Below are 15,859 nucleotides of genomic sequence, written 5' to 3' on the forward strand. Positions count from 1 at the left end.
TCTTTCGGGTCTTCTTATTTCTCAGAGAAGAATCTTCTGGTGTTCTGTCTGAAGGGAAAATGCATCACTGAAAACATTTTGGGATTCAGGTGGGAATAGGGCACTGGGTCTCAAGATTCTGTATATACCTATCTAGACTTTCACTTACTTCTCTGTTTTTTGTATGGTAACTCTTCCCTCAGCTGAATCTCATTTCCCCCCAGTGAGAAGATTCTGTTTAGTTTAGGTACCCTAAGTCAGTAACTATTTATCTTTCTGTTTCTACCTCCCCAAAATTTTGTTTTTATAATCTTTCTTCATGTTCTTTTTATCCTCATTAATATTTTTTATTTTAAAGATTTTTAAACTCATTCATATTTATTGTGATTAGCGATATGCTTGGATTTATTCTACATGCTATCTTTTTTGTTTTCTAGTTTCCATTCATTTAAAAACTTTTTTCCCTCTGTTTGCTCTTTCTTGGATAGATAATTTTTCTGTTCCATTTCCACCTCCATCCTAAGGTTTGGAAATTTTATAATCTTTATATTTTTAATTTCTTTTTTTTTTTTTTTAAAGATTTTATTTATTTATTTGATACAGAGAGAGAGAGACAGCTGGAGAGGGAACACAAGCAGGGGGAGTGGGAGAGGGAGAAGCAGGCTCCTGGCTGAGCAGGGAGCCTGATGCGGGGCTCGATCCCAGGACCCTGGGATCATGACCTGAGCCGAAGGCAGACGCTTAACGACTGAACCACCCAGGCGCCCCTCTATTTCTAATTTCTGGTGGTTGGTCTTAAAAATTTAATAGCAATGAACATTTTTCTAGCAATATTTTTAAGTCAATATCTATATAATTTCTCCAAAAAAGATAAGAACCTTAGAATGCTTATCCCCAGCTATTTCCCATGTTGAGATTATCTGAAATTTTAGTTCCAGATTGTCAGAAATATTTATATATTGGACATATTATTTTATTTATATCATTATGTTTAATATATTGTATTATTATATACCATGTATATAATAGATAATATATATTTATATGCTCTAATTATATATACTATGATACATTTAATGATATAGTATATATGTATTATAGTATTATTCATATTATTATTTTTGCTTATCATTGCTTTTTTGGATCAAACTCTTAGATTCATTTTTTGCTTGCCCTTTTTTTGTCTTTTTTTTTTCTGAAGTAAAACTGAGTCATTCATTGAGAGTTTATTGGTTAAAAAAAATTTCTAATTCCTTGTATGTTCAAAGATGTCTTTATTTTGATTCACTCTTGAATGATAATTCGCTGGACCTATAATCCTAGGTTAATTTTCCCATATGATTTTTTTTTTCTTTTTAAGAGAGAGTGAGTGGGAGTGGTGGGGAGGGGCAGAGGGACAAAGAGAATCTCAAGCAGGCTGCATGTCAGGTGTGGAGTGGACATGGGGCTCGATCTCATGACCCTGGGATCATGACCTGAGCTGAAATCAAGAGTTGGAAGATTAACCAACTGAGCCACCCCGGCGACCCCCCCAGAAGTGAATTTTTAAGAGATGGATATTTTTGCATGTACTGTGGATGATGAAAAGGCCTATGTCAGTCTGATAATTTTTTCTTTATTTAGAATCAGGATATTGTTCTTCTGTGAAGCAATTGAGATTTTTGTCTCTATCTTTGGAGTTCTGGGTATACAGTATAATGTGTCTTTTTTTTATTCACCATTTGGCACTTGGGTTCTCCCATCTTGGAGATACCGTCTTCAGTTGTTGAAAATTGTCTTCCATTATTGCCTTGAATATTTCTTCACTTCAATACTATATAATCTCCTTTCTGGGATAATAATTAGATAAATATTGAAACATCTGGGTCTAACCTCTGAGCCTCTTAACTTTTTTTGTTGTACATTTGATCTCTTGAATTGTGTTGTGCAAGAATTCCTCATTCTGATCATCTAGCTCATTAATTTGCTTTTAATTGTCCATTTTGCTATTTAGCCTAGCTATTGAATTTATGTTTTGATTTAAATGATCACATTTCTAGTTGTCAAGACCTACACTTGATTTACTTTATAGATGTCATATTCACTGTTAGGACTTTGAGGACATTATTTTTTCCTATCCTAAAGGTTTATTCTGTTTGCTCTATTTCCTCAGGGTGCAGGTGCTTCTGTTTGCTATGTTTGGTGATGTTCTACATCAAATACTGGTGCCTCATGGTTTTGCATTCTTCTTTAGATTGGAGCCTCCCTGTTAGCCTGTCCATGAAGCCTGCCTTTGGGAGAAGGTCAGTGACTGGAGGACAGGTAGACATGCTTATATCCAGAGGACAGTGGATACCAGTTTCTCCTCCTTTTACCCAGGGCTTTGTTCTGTGTCCAAGACCCAAGTGCTGCAGTCATAGTTTTCATGGGGCTAGCATTTCTGTTGCTCAGCAGCACAGCCCGAGGGTAGGGTGGGGCGCTTGTCTCCTCAGCTGCCCCAAGGCCTATTTCTCTCCCCAGTAACTGTCAAGTCTGGTCTTCAAACACCCTAGGCCTCCTTCCTCTTTTCTCTTTAGTCCTTTTTTGCAAGTGTTTTGGTTTGTGGTTTCTTTCTTTGATCCCTTTGACTTCTGTCTTTCATGAGTCCTCAAAGTTTCTGGTTCCATGAAGGCATTCCTTGCTTTTCATTGTAGAAATGAATACTAAAAATTTTTTGTGGCGGGGCGCCTGGGTGGCTCAGTTGTTAAGCGTCTGCCTTTGGCTCAGGTCATGGTCTCAGGGTCCTGGGATCGAGCCCTACATCGGGCTCCCTGCTCAGCGGGAAGCCTGCTTCTCCCTCTCCCACTCCCCCTGCTTGTGTTCCCTCTCTCGCTGTGTCTCTCTCTGTCAAATAAATAAATAAAATCTTTAAAAAAAAATTTTTTTTGTGTGGCTATTATTTCTGGGGATGGTCCGGGAAGGTAAGGCTAACAGCTGGTGCTCAGTCTGCCATCCTGAATTTGAAGCTCCTCAACTTCATAAAGGAGCAGTTTTCAACTGGCCTTCTATGGCAGTGTAGTATAGATGGCTATTGGAAACATCTTTTCTAGAGCCAAACTGTTCCTGGGTTTGGATTCTATCACTTAATAGCCAAGTGACTGTAAGTAAGTTGCTTAATTTCTCTGTGCCTTAATTTCTTTATTTAACAAATAAGGATAATAATAATACCTGCTTCAGAGAGTTGTTGTAAAGATTCAATGAGTACCTGGCTTTTTTAGGTCCTCAACAAATGTCAGTCCTTATAACTCCAGAAATTGGAAGGGGCTATTTGGCTCAACTGGCATTCAGCTCTTTGTTAATTACCTTGATGAGTGCCTCAGGTTCCGTTCCTGCTTTTTGTATTAGTTGACCTAAATCTTGAAGTTTCATTGAGCATGGTAGTTTTGAAGTGCTGTTTTCCCTACCCTGTTCCCTTTGTTCATTTGATCATATTTGCTTTCTCTCTTCCTGGTTCCTTTGGACTTTCTGTTCTTTTGCTTGATTCCTTTCCTGCCAGCATTGTGATAGGTTCATTAAAAAAACGAATTGCTTTTCTCCCATTTCAATAGGACACAAGATGAGGAAGGATACATGATGCATAAGCTCAGTTTTCCATCTTGAATCTGCATCCTGGCTTAGGAAATACTGAGCTTCCCAGCTAGCATTGGAGTGTAATCTGTGGCCATTGGCAATGACACAGCATTTTATCCCTGAATACTGCACTGAATCGCAGTTTTGGTTTTTTTCTGGGTTTTTGTTTGTTTGTTTTAATTTGCTTGCATTTCAGTGACTCACAGTTTCTTCTTTCTGTGGCTAATCACACAACAGCACAGATATTTATGAAACTCAGCTACCCGTTCAGACTAGAATATTGGCACTTTCAGATCTTCAGCCATAAGGCTGAGCAGCAGGTTCTGTTTCCAAGCTAGCTTCCTCAGTGTCTCACAGCCCCACACATTCTATTTCTCCATGGTTCACAACTCGGAAAACATGATTCTTTCAGGAAATTTTTCTTGCATCGCTCCAAGAGCAAACGCAAAGTCTAGGACTAAGTAAACCTCTTTAAAGTTTAAGATGGAAAAGGGCAAAAAAAGAGCAGAGTATAATAAATACAGATTGATTTGAATTTACTAGATTAGAAGCTACTCACTGGTTTAAAAAGGCCCATTTTCAAAGAGATTGCAGCAAGCTCTATTAATGGATACTACTCTCTGTAGGAAATAGTGCAGCTTCTGTGTTATTAACACTTGCCTTTTATAAATAGGCTTTGCATGGAAATGAATTTATGAGTGATAATAGTAATATGTATTATTTAAGACAAGAGCTTAACTTGCAAGTGCTATATAGTCACTTCCATTCAATAGTTAAAATAGTTTAACTGTTAAGTGTGGTGCTGGGGAAAATGTTTGGGGCTACAGAGAATTAATACACAGATACCCTTCTGTCTGTTTCCAACCACGTAAAGAGAGTCTTTCTCTTTTCTGAAATATAATAATCTTAGATTTAGCTGTGTGGAACACATTTCTGTAAGTAAAGATATCACTGATTGTCAATCTGGAGAGAAATACAAATAGCTACTGGAAAGCTATTACCCAGATCCTTAAAACTATGATTTTAGCCAGAACTTTATTACAAAGACATTGCTTTCACACCTGTAATTACTACGGTGTATAAATAGCCCCCAAATTAAAGCACAGTACTTTCTTTATTCCTTCCGCTTGGGAGATTAAAGTAAATTTGACACCAGGGCAAGGCCTCGCCTATAATACTCTCATATCACTATGCCTACTTTGCTCAATTTAGACCCAAATGGATTGTGTCAATCTGTATATTTTTTTGGAGGATGTCTGCAACTAGGTGCTAAGCATTACATGATTTTAAAGCTGCAGAACACTGAATCTTGCAGTTTTGCTCTCTTATGCCCAAATCAGAAATACCCCATGTGACTTCCATTTGTTTTACTCATTACCAAATTAATACTAGGGATGGGTTAATAAGTTAGGTTAAAATGAATCCCACCTTGAGCCTTTATTAATTAACTGACCCTAGATAGTTTTAAAGACCACAAGAATTTGAAATGAAATGGGGGGGGAGGGGTGGATCTCTGTTCAGTTGTGACTTCTCCATAGATGGTGGCCCTATTGGTATTTAAAAATTGGTATTGTAGCAGAATATTCCTGACAGCTTTCCTACCTTGGAATGAGAAGGCTTATTTGTCCCTGGAGAACAGAAATTTCCAAACTGTCCCAGGGATTTCTGGGAGTTATCTGGGAGCTCTTGGGGGCTGTGGAGGAGGTTGGTTGTTGGAGAGAAGGCAGCTGGCTCAAGGCCAGACCCTACCCTGTTCCAAACTCACACACCTTCACCATCACATACTCACAGATTCTACTGATTTTATAGAGATTGTTGTGCTTCAACGTAAAATTTCAGTTAATAAAGATTGTCCACCTCAAAATAAAATAAAATAAACAAATAAAACCCCCTCCTGTTTGGAAACTGGTGCTTTCAAAGAACATGTGTGATTCTTTCTGAGAGTAAAGTGGTCTAAGAATTTTGAGATTTTCTGAAAGATCAGTCTGATGGACTGAAAACTCACTATGCTCTGAATTCTTCTCCAGGGATTTGGGGTGGGGTGGGGGCAGCAAGAGATTTAGAAGCCACATATATTTGATCAGGGACTGGATATATCTAGCTTCACGTTCAATTTGTATTCAGACTCAACCAACATTTGCAGAATTCTTCTTTATTGTATGTCTAGCCCCATGCTAGGAGTTTTTATTCATGTTATCTTGCACATTCCCCAAGGCACATTTGAGGTATGTATTATTATCCCTATATTATACTTGAGGAAACAAATGCTCATGAAGAATAAATGTTTTGTGCAAAAGCACACAACTCCATAAGTGGTAGGGCCAAGATTTAAACCCATCTTCTTGGAGCTTTCTTCTATAACATGATTTGGGTCTTAGACCCTAAAATTAGAGTTTATGCATTATATCCTACTTCCATATTATTTGCACTGTTCATGATTAAATATAATTCCAAGTATATGAAATTCTGGAAAAGGCTAGATTATGGAGACCATAAAACCATCAGTGGTTGCCAAGGGTTAGGGAGGGGGAGGCAGAGCGCAGAGAATTATACGTTTGCCCAAACCCATAGAATGTATAACACCCAGAGGGAACTGTAATGTAAACTGTGGGCTTTAGGTGATAATGATGTGTCATTGTAGGTTCATTGATTATGACAAATGTACCACTGTGGAGTGGGGGATGTTGATAATGGGGGAGGCTGTGCATGCATGGGAGTAGAGGGTGTACAGGACAATCTCTATACCTTTCCTTTAATTTTGCTATGAACCTAAAGGAATATAAAGTCTTTTTTTAAAAGATTTTATTTATTTATATGAGAGAGAGCAAGAGAGAGAGCACGAGCAGGGGTAGCGGCAGAGGGAGAAGCAGGCTCCCCACTGCACAGGGAGCCTGATGCAGGACTTGATCCCAGGACCCTGGGATCATGACCTGAGCTGAAGGCAGATGCTTAACCAACTGAGCCACCCAGGCACCCGGAATATAAAGTCTTAATTTCTTTTTAAAGAGAAGTATTATTTAATAATAAATACTGAAAGTATATTTATTATAGGCAAAAAAATTCTACTGTGGGCAAAATGACTCATTTTTACAGTGATTCCATGAAGATGTCTTTGCATTTCCTGGGTTTTTCTATCCTTCCAATAATAAGCCAGAGCAACTTTGGGAAGTCAGAGTATAAGGACACCCAGATTAAAGAACTCCTGGAGCTGTTCCAGAGGATCAAGGAAATTACTTGTACCCCACCCCCCAACATTCTGAGGGTTTTCCATTGGGTCCAGTATTAATAAAGTGCATTTTAAAGGGCTACAGATTTTAACCTGAAAGAAATTGCCCATCTAGTTTGCATGCAGGTTGTAATAAAAAGTAGATTTCATTTACGAGTGTTTATTTAGGTTCTAGTAAAGTTTTCTGACTTCTCGACATGATTATATTTGATAACGTCTTAGTATTTAATGTGTATTTTCTCGAGTTCTAAGATAATAACTATCCAAACTGTGCCCAGGAAAGTTCGTTTCTTATACATCAAATATATTGTAACAAATTATGATGCTTTCTCAGCACTATGTGGTTTTATTGTGTGTTCTTGCTTTTTAAAAAAATTGTATTCTTATTTTGTATTTATAAAACACTAAGCACAAGCTGGCTTGTTAAATATAAGAGCTACTGCAAATATTTCTTTGAAGAAATGAAAACACTGAATCAACATTGCTGCAGCAAAGATGGAAGCTGAATGTGTTTTCTCCTCTCGTGTCATTGGATGGCCTCTGCTTTGTTCTTGAACATTCCCTGAACGTCACTGCAGATTTCCCATACCTAACCTATCTATAATATTTTTGGACAAAAGAACATTTATAGTTTACTATACATATATACACATACATGTATGCATATATACATATGTACATATCAGACCATAATTTCCTGGCCACTATAGGATGGTGAGAATCATATCATATCAGTTCTTGGCCTCCAGAGCCAGAAAATAAAGCAAATCTCATAGAATCATTCTGTGTGTTACTAAGAAATACATTTCTTGGGTTGGTGAAAAGTATCCAGGGAGTTGAGTGCCCTGGATTCAAAGTCTAGATCTGTGTCTTATTAACTGGATGGCCTTGGCAATGTCACCCTCCCTCTATGCCTCACATTTCTCTTATGTAAAATGTTGCCATTAGTCCCTAATTCAGAGAGGTATGAATAGCTGCTATGGGCACCTGGGTGGCTCAGTCGGTTAAGCGTTGGCCTTCGGCTTGGGTCATGATCCCGGGGTCCTGCATTGGGCTCCTGACTTAGCAGGGAGTTTGCTTCCCCCTCTGACCCTTCCCTCTCTTGATGCTTTCTCTCTCTCTCTCTCAAATAAACAAAATCTTAAACCAAACCCAACCAAAACACCAAAACGAATAGCTGCTACTTAACAAGTACTTTCTCTACTCTAGTCACAGTGGAAAATATTCTCATACGTTAGATCATTTTATCTTCCCAACAATTCTTTGAAGTTAGGTATTCTTATCTGACTGTTCTCGAAGAAGTTGGCAAGTCTTGCCCAAGGGCATGTAGTCAGTGAGTGCCTGAGATGGATTCAAACACAGACTCCTTTCTCTGGACTCGAAAGCCCATGTGTTAGGAGCAGCTGTAAAATTACCTTGTAAACTGGAAAGCATTGTCACAGGTAAGGCATTTCTTCTGGGGAAAGAGAGAGAGAGTGAGTGAGGAAAGTGGAGGGAAGTAGAGAGGACAGGAAATGAGAGAGGAGAGACCTGGGAGCTCGGGACTAGAGCAGGGGCTCTCCTCTCTGTGTTCATGCCCCCTCCCCCCCCAACTGAAGGAGGACGAGGGGATGGAGCGTCTGTGGACTGGGTGATGTTACATATCAAGTGCCCACAGTCAGGTGGGCACACACATCCACAGTATGTTGGGATAATTTCTTCTGTACTCTGGGCACCTTGGTGTAGGCAATTAGCCTTTTTGGCAAGAATACTGAACTCCTCCAGGTGAACACCCTGCTGGGTCCCAACGGCCAGGCTTGAGCTAAGTGTCACCTCCTTCCTCTGAGAGTCCAGATGAATAAAAAGACCTGTGGAAAAGTAAACATTTACAAAGCTCCTGTTTGCATAGGAAACCTGTTCATCAAAGGCCAATGTAGAAAGAGGCAAGGGCTCACAAGCTGCAACTAGAAGCTCAATGGATTATTTTCCAGTACCTCTAGTTTCTGATGCTATTTGAAATTCCAAAGTATGGTCAGTTAGCTAAAAATTGACTGCTCAAACCAAAAACCTCTAAAGATCCTTGCATATTGCTATATTAAAACTTTCTTAACTGCTTAAATGTTCTTTACTTCCTTATACTTTATTGATTACAAATACCCCCTCCCCAAGTGCTTTCTTTGCTTCGCTTCTCATGCCAGAAGGAAGTGGCCTCTTGAAAAGTAATTTCCATTTATACAGGGGGGAAAAGAAGGATTTTTGTTCTTTTCCATTGCAGATCAGGGCCACATGAGTAATGAAACCTTAACAAGCAGAGTAATCAATCTTCAGCAACTGAGTATTTCTGTGCACTCAGAGGACTTTACTGCAGCATTTTACAGAGACTAGGGGGTGTCTCGTAATAACAACAACAACAAAGAATTGACATTTATCTAGTATTATTGAGTTTATGAAGTATTTTCACAAGTCTCATGTAATGCCACCTCCAGCATTTAATATGATTTTAAAAAGTAATAGCTAACATTCCCTGAGTCTTATTAAGTGTCAGGCAGTTATATGAAACCCATTCAGTACATTGTTTCATCAGTCCCCAAGACAACGTTATGTTTCCTCCATTTCCTAGATAAGGAAACTGAGGCTCAAAGAAGTTAATGACTCACCCAAACAGTCATCAGTACATGGCAGTTTCTATTTCTTCACACCCACACTGCCTGCAGAAGGCTCTGGTCAAGTCATTACCTACAAGGCTAATCCGCACCTCAATACTGGGATTGCCTTGGAGGAGGTGAGGGGTCCTTAGCCTCTGTCACTGCGTGTTCTCTGAACTGTCGATCTGCAGGGTGCCAGGTGTTGTATGGAAAAAAGTCTCTGTGATCAAGTGAGTTTTCACACTGTTGAGTTATATAAAACTAAACAAGTGTTTTACTTAAAAAATGGCTTTTCAGGAGCCTCAAGTTGCCCCAAACACACTTTGGGGGTTGCTGACCTAGGTTATTCCCTCAAAGCAAGAGGCAGAGCTAGAAGGTGAGTCACTTTGGTCTCCCAGGGCCTGTAACCCATTCCTCTTTCTATCCTAAAAAATAGTTAGAAAAATACTGAATTGAATATGGCTTCACTTAGAAAAAGTGCACTAAGCAAATATGGCTGCCCAGAGCCATGGCCTGCATCGGATATCTTTCCTAGTTCCAACACCAGCTTCTGTGTTCTAGGTCAGAGCCCTTCTCGGGGCTTGCCTGCCCTCCCCAAGGCAGCTCAGGGCAACACATAGGACTTGGGAGGTGAATGGCTTTGAGACCCAATCCCATCTCTGTCACCTTCCAGCACAATCACTTTGGGTAAGTTTCCCCCTCTATGCTTCCATTTCAATATCTGCAAAATAGGAACAATGATATCTGCTTCATATGGTGTTTGTGAGGATTCAGATTACATAATAAGGCAGCTAGTATAAAGTCTGGGGCCGAGCAGGTGATCTATAAAGGTAGCTATTCTGGCAAGCTAGAAATAGAGCCTTCAAAAGAAAAGCTGATCTTAGCTGTGGCTGTGGTCCCAGCATACAGAAGGGGTTTAGTAAATATTTGCTTTGCTGGCTCCTTCTTGAGTAGCATTCAGCAATATATTAGCCATAAATCTCCATGTTATCCCTTAGCCAAAAAATTTGAAAATATAATGTATTTCTCATACACGGCAGTAGGATCATAGTGGATGGTCCTTGGGAATCTTTTTGTATGTCCTTTGCATAATATGTAATTCTAAATGGATTTAAGAGGAATGTGAAATAGAACACCATTCCTTCCAATTCTATAGCGTGGCACCATTTGTAAGCACTTTCCATCCTCAGTGCCCACACCTTGCCGCCGGTCCCGTCTAAGGAGGTGAAATCTTACTCTTCCATGGAGCTTCATCCTACTCTCAGGGACTTTGGAGAAGTGCACTGAGCCCTCTCCCTCAGGACATGCCTTCCAATCTCTGACAGCACCTGTCATGTTCCCTCACCGTCTCCTCCTCATTGGTAATCGGGAGAACATGGGAAAGGCATCGGGATTGTTAGAATGATCCCCTAACTAACCACTCTATCTCCAGTACTCATGTCCTTTATACATTTTCCCATGTTGGAGAGATTTTTCTAAAGCAAAGAGAAAACTCCTGGCCCTTCTGGAAACCTGTGGCCCACTGAATGAAACCAGAGTCCTTGGCAAGGCTTTCCCAGTTTAGTCACAACCTGTCTTTCAAGTTAATCTCTGGCCCTCTCCTTCTTCCCTTGGCCTTACTTACCATAGTAGACCCACCTTCCTGACTCTGAATATGGCATATATTTTTATAGATTAGGGTCTTGTTCAAGGCACTCTCTTTGACAAGAACATTCTATTCCTTCTTTCTTCCATGCATATTCCTATTCATTCTTAAGGCTCAGCTTAAATTTTGCATCTTCCAACTTCTCCAGGTACTTATTTACTTCCTGCTGTATATTACCATAACATATAAACACATCACAACAGATATAGGACTTATAACCCTCTAAATCAGTGATTTGGTTTATATCAGTCTATCCCACTAGACTATGAGCTCCTGGAAGGTATGGGCAGTGACTTGCTCATCTTTGTGCCCCCAAGCACGTAGTGCAGTATTTGGGGCAACTTGGAAGCTGCTTGATAAGCATTGGCTGAATAAGTGAATGAAGAGTAGAGGAGGGAAGGCATCCTATTACCTCAGCTGCTACAAGTCAGGAGAGGCTAGCGGATTGAGACTCTCATGTTCTGAGTAGAGTCATTAATGTTGGGATAATTGTGTCCCAGACTTAGCAATACCAAGATAATATGTGAATAAAAGTATGAAATGAAGGGAGGGTGCCTGTGTCTTATGCTTCTATCTTTGCTGGCTGGGAGGAAGAGGGGGGCCTAGCTATTGCCCTGTGCAAGAATGTTTATTATAAGAATATTTTTTTCCTAGCCAGAGATGCTTTATTTTTATTTCTTTATTCAATTATAATTGGCATACAATATTATATTAGTTTCAGGTGTATAGCATATTGATTCAATATTTTTATATATCATGAAATGATCACCTTGATAAGTCTAGTTACCATCTGCCACTATACAAAGTTATTATAATATTAACTATATTTCTTATGCTATACATCATATCCCTGTGACTTATTTATTTTATAACTGGAAGTTTGTACCTCTTAATCCCCCTCACCTATTTCACAGCCACCAGTTTGTTCTTTGTATCTCTGAGTCTATTTCTGTTTTGTTTCTTTATTTTTTTTTTAGACACCACATGTAAGGGAAATCATACAGTATTTGTCTTTCTCTGTTTTCATTTAGCGTACTAGGTCTAGCCATGTTGTTGCAAATGGCAAGATTTCATTCTTTTTATGGCTGAGTAATACGCCACTGTATATGTATATCACTTCTTCTTTATCCATTCATCTATCCATGGTTGCCTGGGTTGCTTCCATATCTTGGCGATTGTAAATAATCTGCAATTAATATAGGGGTGCATATATCTTTTTGAATTAGTGTTTTCATTTTCTTTGGATCAATACCCAGAAGTGGAAATACTGGATCGTATGGTAGTTCTACTTTTAATTTTTTGAGGAACCTCCTTATTGTTTTTCATAGGGGCCGCACAACTTTACATTTCCACCAATAGTTCCTTTGCTCCACATCTTCACCATCATTTATTATATCTTGTATTTTTGATAATAGTCATTTTTACAAGTGTAAGGTGGTGTCTCAGTGTGGTTTTGATATGTAACTCCTTGATTAGTGATATTGGTCATGTTTTTCATGTGCCTGTTGGCCATCTGTATATATATTTTTAAATGTCTATTCAGTTTCTATGTTCAATTTTTAATTGGGTTGTTTTTGTTGTGGTTGAGTTGTATGAATTCTTTGTATATTTTGGATATCAACCCCACATCGGATATATCATCTGCAAGTATCTTCTCTCAGTTATTAGGTTGCCTTTTCATTTTGTTAATGCTTTTCTTTGCTAGACAAAAGCTTTTTAGTTTGACACAGTCTCATTTGTTTGTTTTTGCTTTTGTTGTCCTTGCCTGAGGAGACCTATCCAAAAAAAATATTGCTAAGACTGTGGTCAAAGAGCTTACTGCCTGTTTTCTTCTAGGATTTTTATGGTTTCAGGTCTTACACTTAAGTCTTTAATCCATTTTGAGTTCATTTTTGTTTACGGTGTAAGAAAGTGGTCCAGTTTCATTCTTCTGCCTGTGGCTGTCCAGTTTTCCCAGCACCATTTGTTGAAGAGACTGTTTTTCCATTGCATATTCTTGCTTCCTTTGTCATAGATTAATTGACTGTGTAAGTGTGGGCTTATTTCTGGGCTCTCTATCCTGTTCTATCTATCTATTGTGTCTGTTTTTGTGCCAGTACCATCCTGTTTTGATTACTATAGCTTTATAGTATAGTTTGAAATCAGGGAGTGTGCTACCTCTAGCTTTGTTCTTCTTTGTCGAGATTGCTTTGGCTATCCGGGGGTCTTTTGTGGTTCCATACAAATCTGGGGAATATTTGTTCTAGTTTTGTGAGAAACGCCATTGGTATTTGGGTAGGGATTGCATTGAATCTATAGTTTGCTTTGGGTAGTTTGGAAATATTAGTTCTTCCAATCCATGAGCACAGACTATCTTTTGGTTTATTTGTATTGTCATCAATTTCTCTCGTCAATGTCTTACGGTTTTCAGAGTACAGATCTTTGACCTCATTGGTTAAATTAATTCCTAGTTATTACAGAGTTTTGAAGCCTCTTGAAAATTGCAGACTTTGGGACTCTCCTACCCAATGTAGCCTAGCCCTGAAAGTTTCTGGGGACTTGAAAAGTAAGTGAGCCCCCCAAAAGATGAGTCAGACTATCAGAGCAGAAAGCTCAGCCGACATGGAGAGGAAGGTATAGGATTTACTGAGCGAGGGCAAGCCTTCCTGGGTTGGTGCACGTTGGACCTGCATATGTGCCCAGCTCTTTGGTCAAGGCTAAGAACACCTCCCTCTAGGGGTCCAGATTTCCCTTAAGTCACCTCTGCTCAGTCTGCTAACTTCAGCAAGTTTCCTTGGTGGCAGAGGAGTCAGGACTCGAAAACAAGTCATGACCCAATTAAGTGATCCTGGACTCTGAAACAGCGCCAGCTGCCACAGAACAAAGCAAGTTTTCAGCGGCCAGAGGGCCCCTGAGGAAATCAAGAGAAAGCAGTTTCATTGGAAGTATGTAAATAAACTTCCTCATTCGATGAATAGGCATGGCTCTAAGTGGTCAGGCAAGGGGATTTGTTACCTTGGGGGTGGCTGTGGAATTTTCTTTCCTGCGGATTTTAACAGCGGGTTACATTTTTATCTGTCAGAGTTGTTCAGCTGTGAACTGTCCTGGAAGTGGGGAGGGAGTGGCAGCTTGAAGAGATTAGCCTACCCTTAATTATGGAATCTGCTTCAGGGGAGGTCTGAGGGGAACTGCGTATGATCTGTAGATGTATTTTTACCACAGGCAAATTTCCCTTAGGTTAGCCGTGGAGGAATGTCTCGTTTTCTATGATGGTTCACAGTTCCTGGGATTCAGCAGGCTAACTGAGCCCCTTAATCACTATCCAGAATAGTCTAAAAGTTCCGGAAGATGAGCAGATAGATATAAACCGAAAAGTTGCTTTAGCTCATTCTGAAGGCTAAAAACAGCTTTTAAAAACCTGGTGGCAGGTTTTTAAACCTGCAGGTTTAACCAGGGCAGATTAGCCCTGGAGACAGGGTTTAGGTTCACATCTTTACTCTACCCACTCATTAGCTCTGTGATCTTGGAGAAGTTTCTTAACCTCTCTGTGCCTCAGTTTCTTCTTATAGAGAAGGAGAAAATAATAGTTCCTACTTCAAATGGACATTCTAAGCGTCCGGTGTGTTCATTTGAGTAAAGCATTTAGTGTATAGTGCCTGGCACATGAACAGTACAACACAAAGTACAATATGTTAGCTGTTCTTGTGTTTGCAAAATGTGTGCATATAACAGGTCTGTTTTTTCCCCAGTTTTATTGAGGTATAACTGACATATATCATTGTATAAGTTTAAGGTATACAGCATAATGGTTTGACTTATAGAAATTGTAAAATGATTACCGCAGTAAGTTTAGTTAGCATCCACCCTCTCATACAGAGAAGGAAAAAAAGAAAAAAAATTCTCCTTGTGTTGAGAACTCTTGGATTTACTCTCTTAACAGCTTCACTGTGTACCTCCAGCAGTGTTAGCTGTAGTCATCATATTTATCTTAGCACTGGAAGTTTGTATCTTTTGACCACCTTCTTCTGATTCCCCCTCCCTTCAACCCTCTGCCTCAGATAACCAGAAATTGGATCTCGTTTCCTATAAGTATGATTGTTTTAAAGAAGTTTGCTTTTGATTTTGTCCTGAGATTCCATACTTAAGAGATCATACATTATTTATCTTTCTCTGACTTATTTTACTTAGCATAATGCCCTCGAGTTCCATCCCTCTTGTTGCAAATGGCAGAATTTCCTTTTTTTTTTTTTAAAAAAGATTTTCTTTATTTATTTGAGAGAGAGAGAATGAGAGAGAGAGAGAGCACAAGAGGGGGGAGGGTCAGAGGGAGAAGCAGACTCCCTGCTAAGCAGGGAGCCCAATGTGGGACTTGATCCTGGGACTCCAGGATCATGACCTGAGCCGGAGGCAGTTGCTTAACCAACTGAGCCACCCAGGCGCCCAGGATTTCCTTTTTTTTAATGGTGAAATAATATTGCAGTGTGTGTGTGTGTGTGTGTGTGTGTGTGTGTATCACAACTTCTTTATCCGTTCATCCATAGATTGTTCCCATGTCTTGGCTGTTGTAAATAATGTTACTGTGAACATGGGGGTGCAGATATCTTTTTGAGTTAGTGTTTTCTTTTCCTTTGCATATAGTCCCAGAAGTGGAATTGCTGGATCATATGTTAGATCTATTTTTAATATTTTGAGGAACCTCCATACTATTTTCCATAGTGTCTGTACTAATTAACATTCCCACCAGCAGTGCCCCAGAGTTGCCTTTCCTCCACATCCTCACCAACATTTGTTATCTCTTGTCTTTTTGATGATGGCCAT

The sequence above is a fragment of the Halichoerus grypus genome, chromosome 9, assembly GCF_964656455.1.
Source record: "Halichoerus grypus chromosome 9, mHalGry1.hap1.1, whole genome shotgun sequence".
Taxonomy (NCBI): domain Eukaryota; kingdom Metazoa; phylum Chordata; class Mammalia; order Carnivora; family Phocidae; genus Halichoerus; species Halichoerus grypus.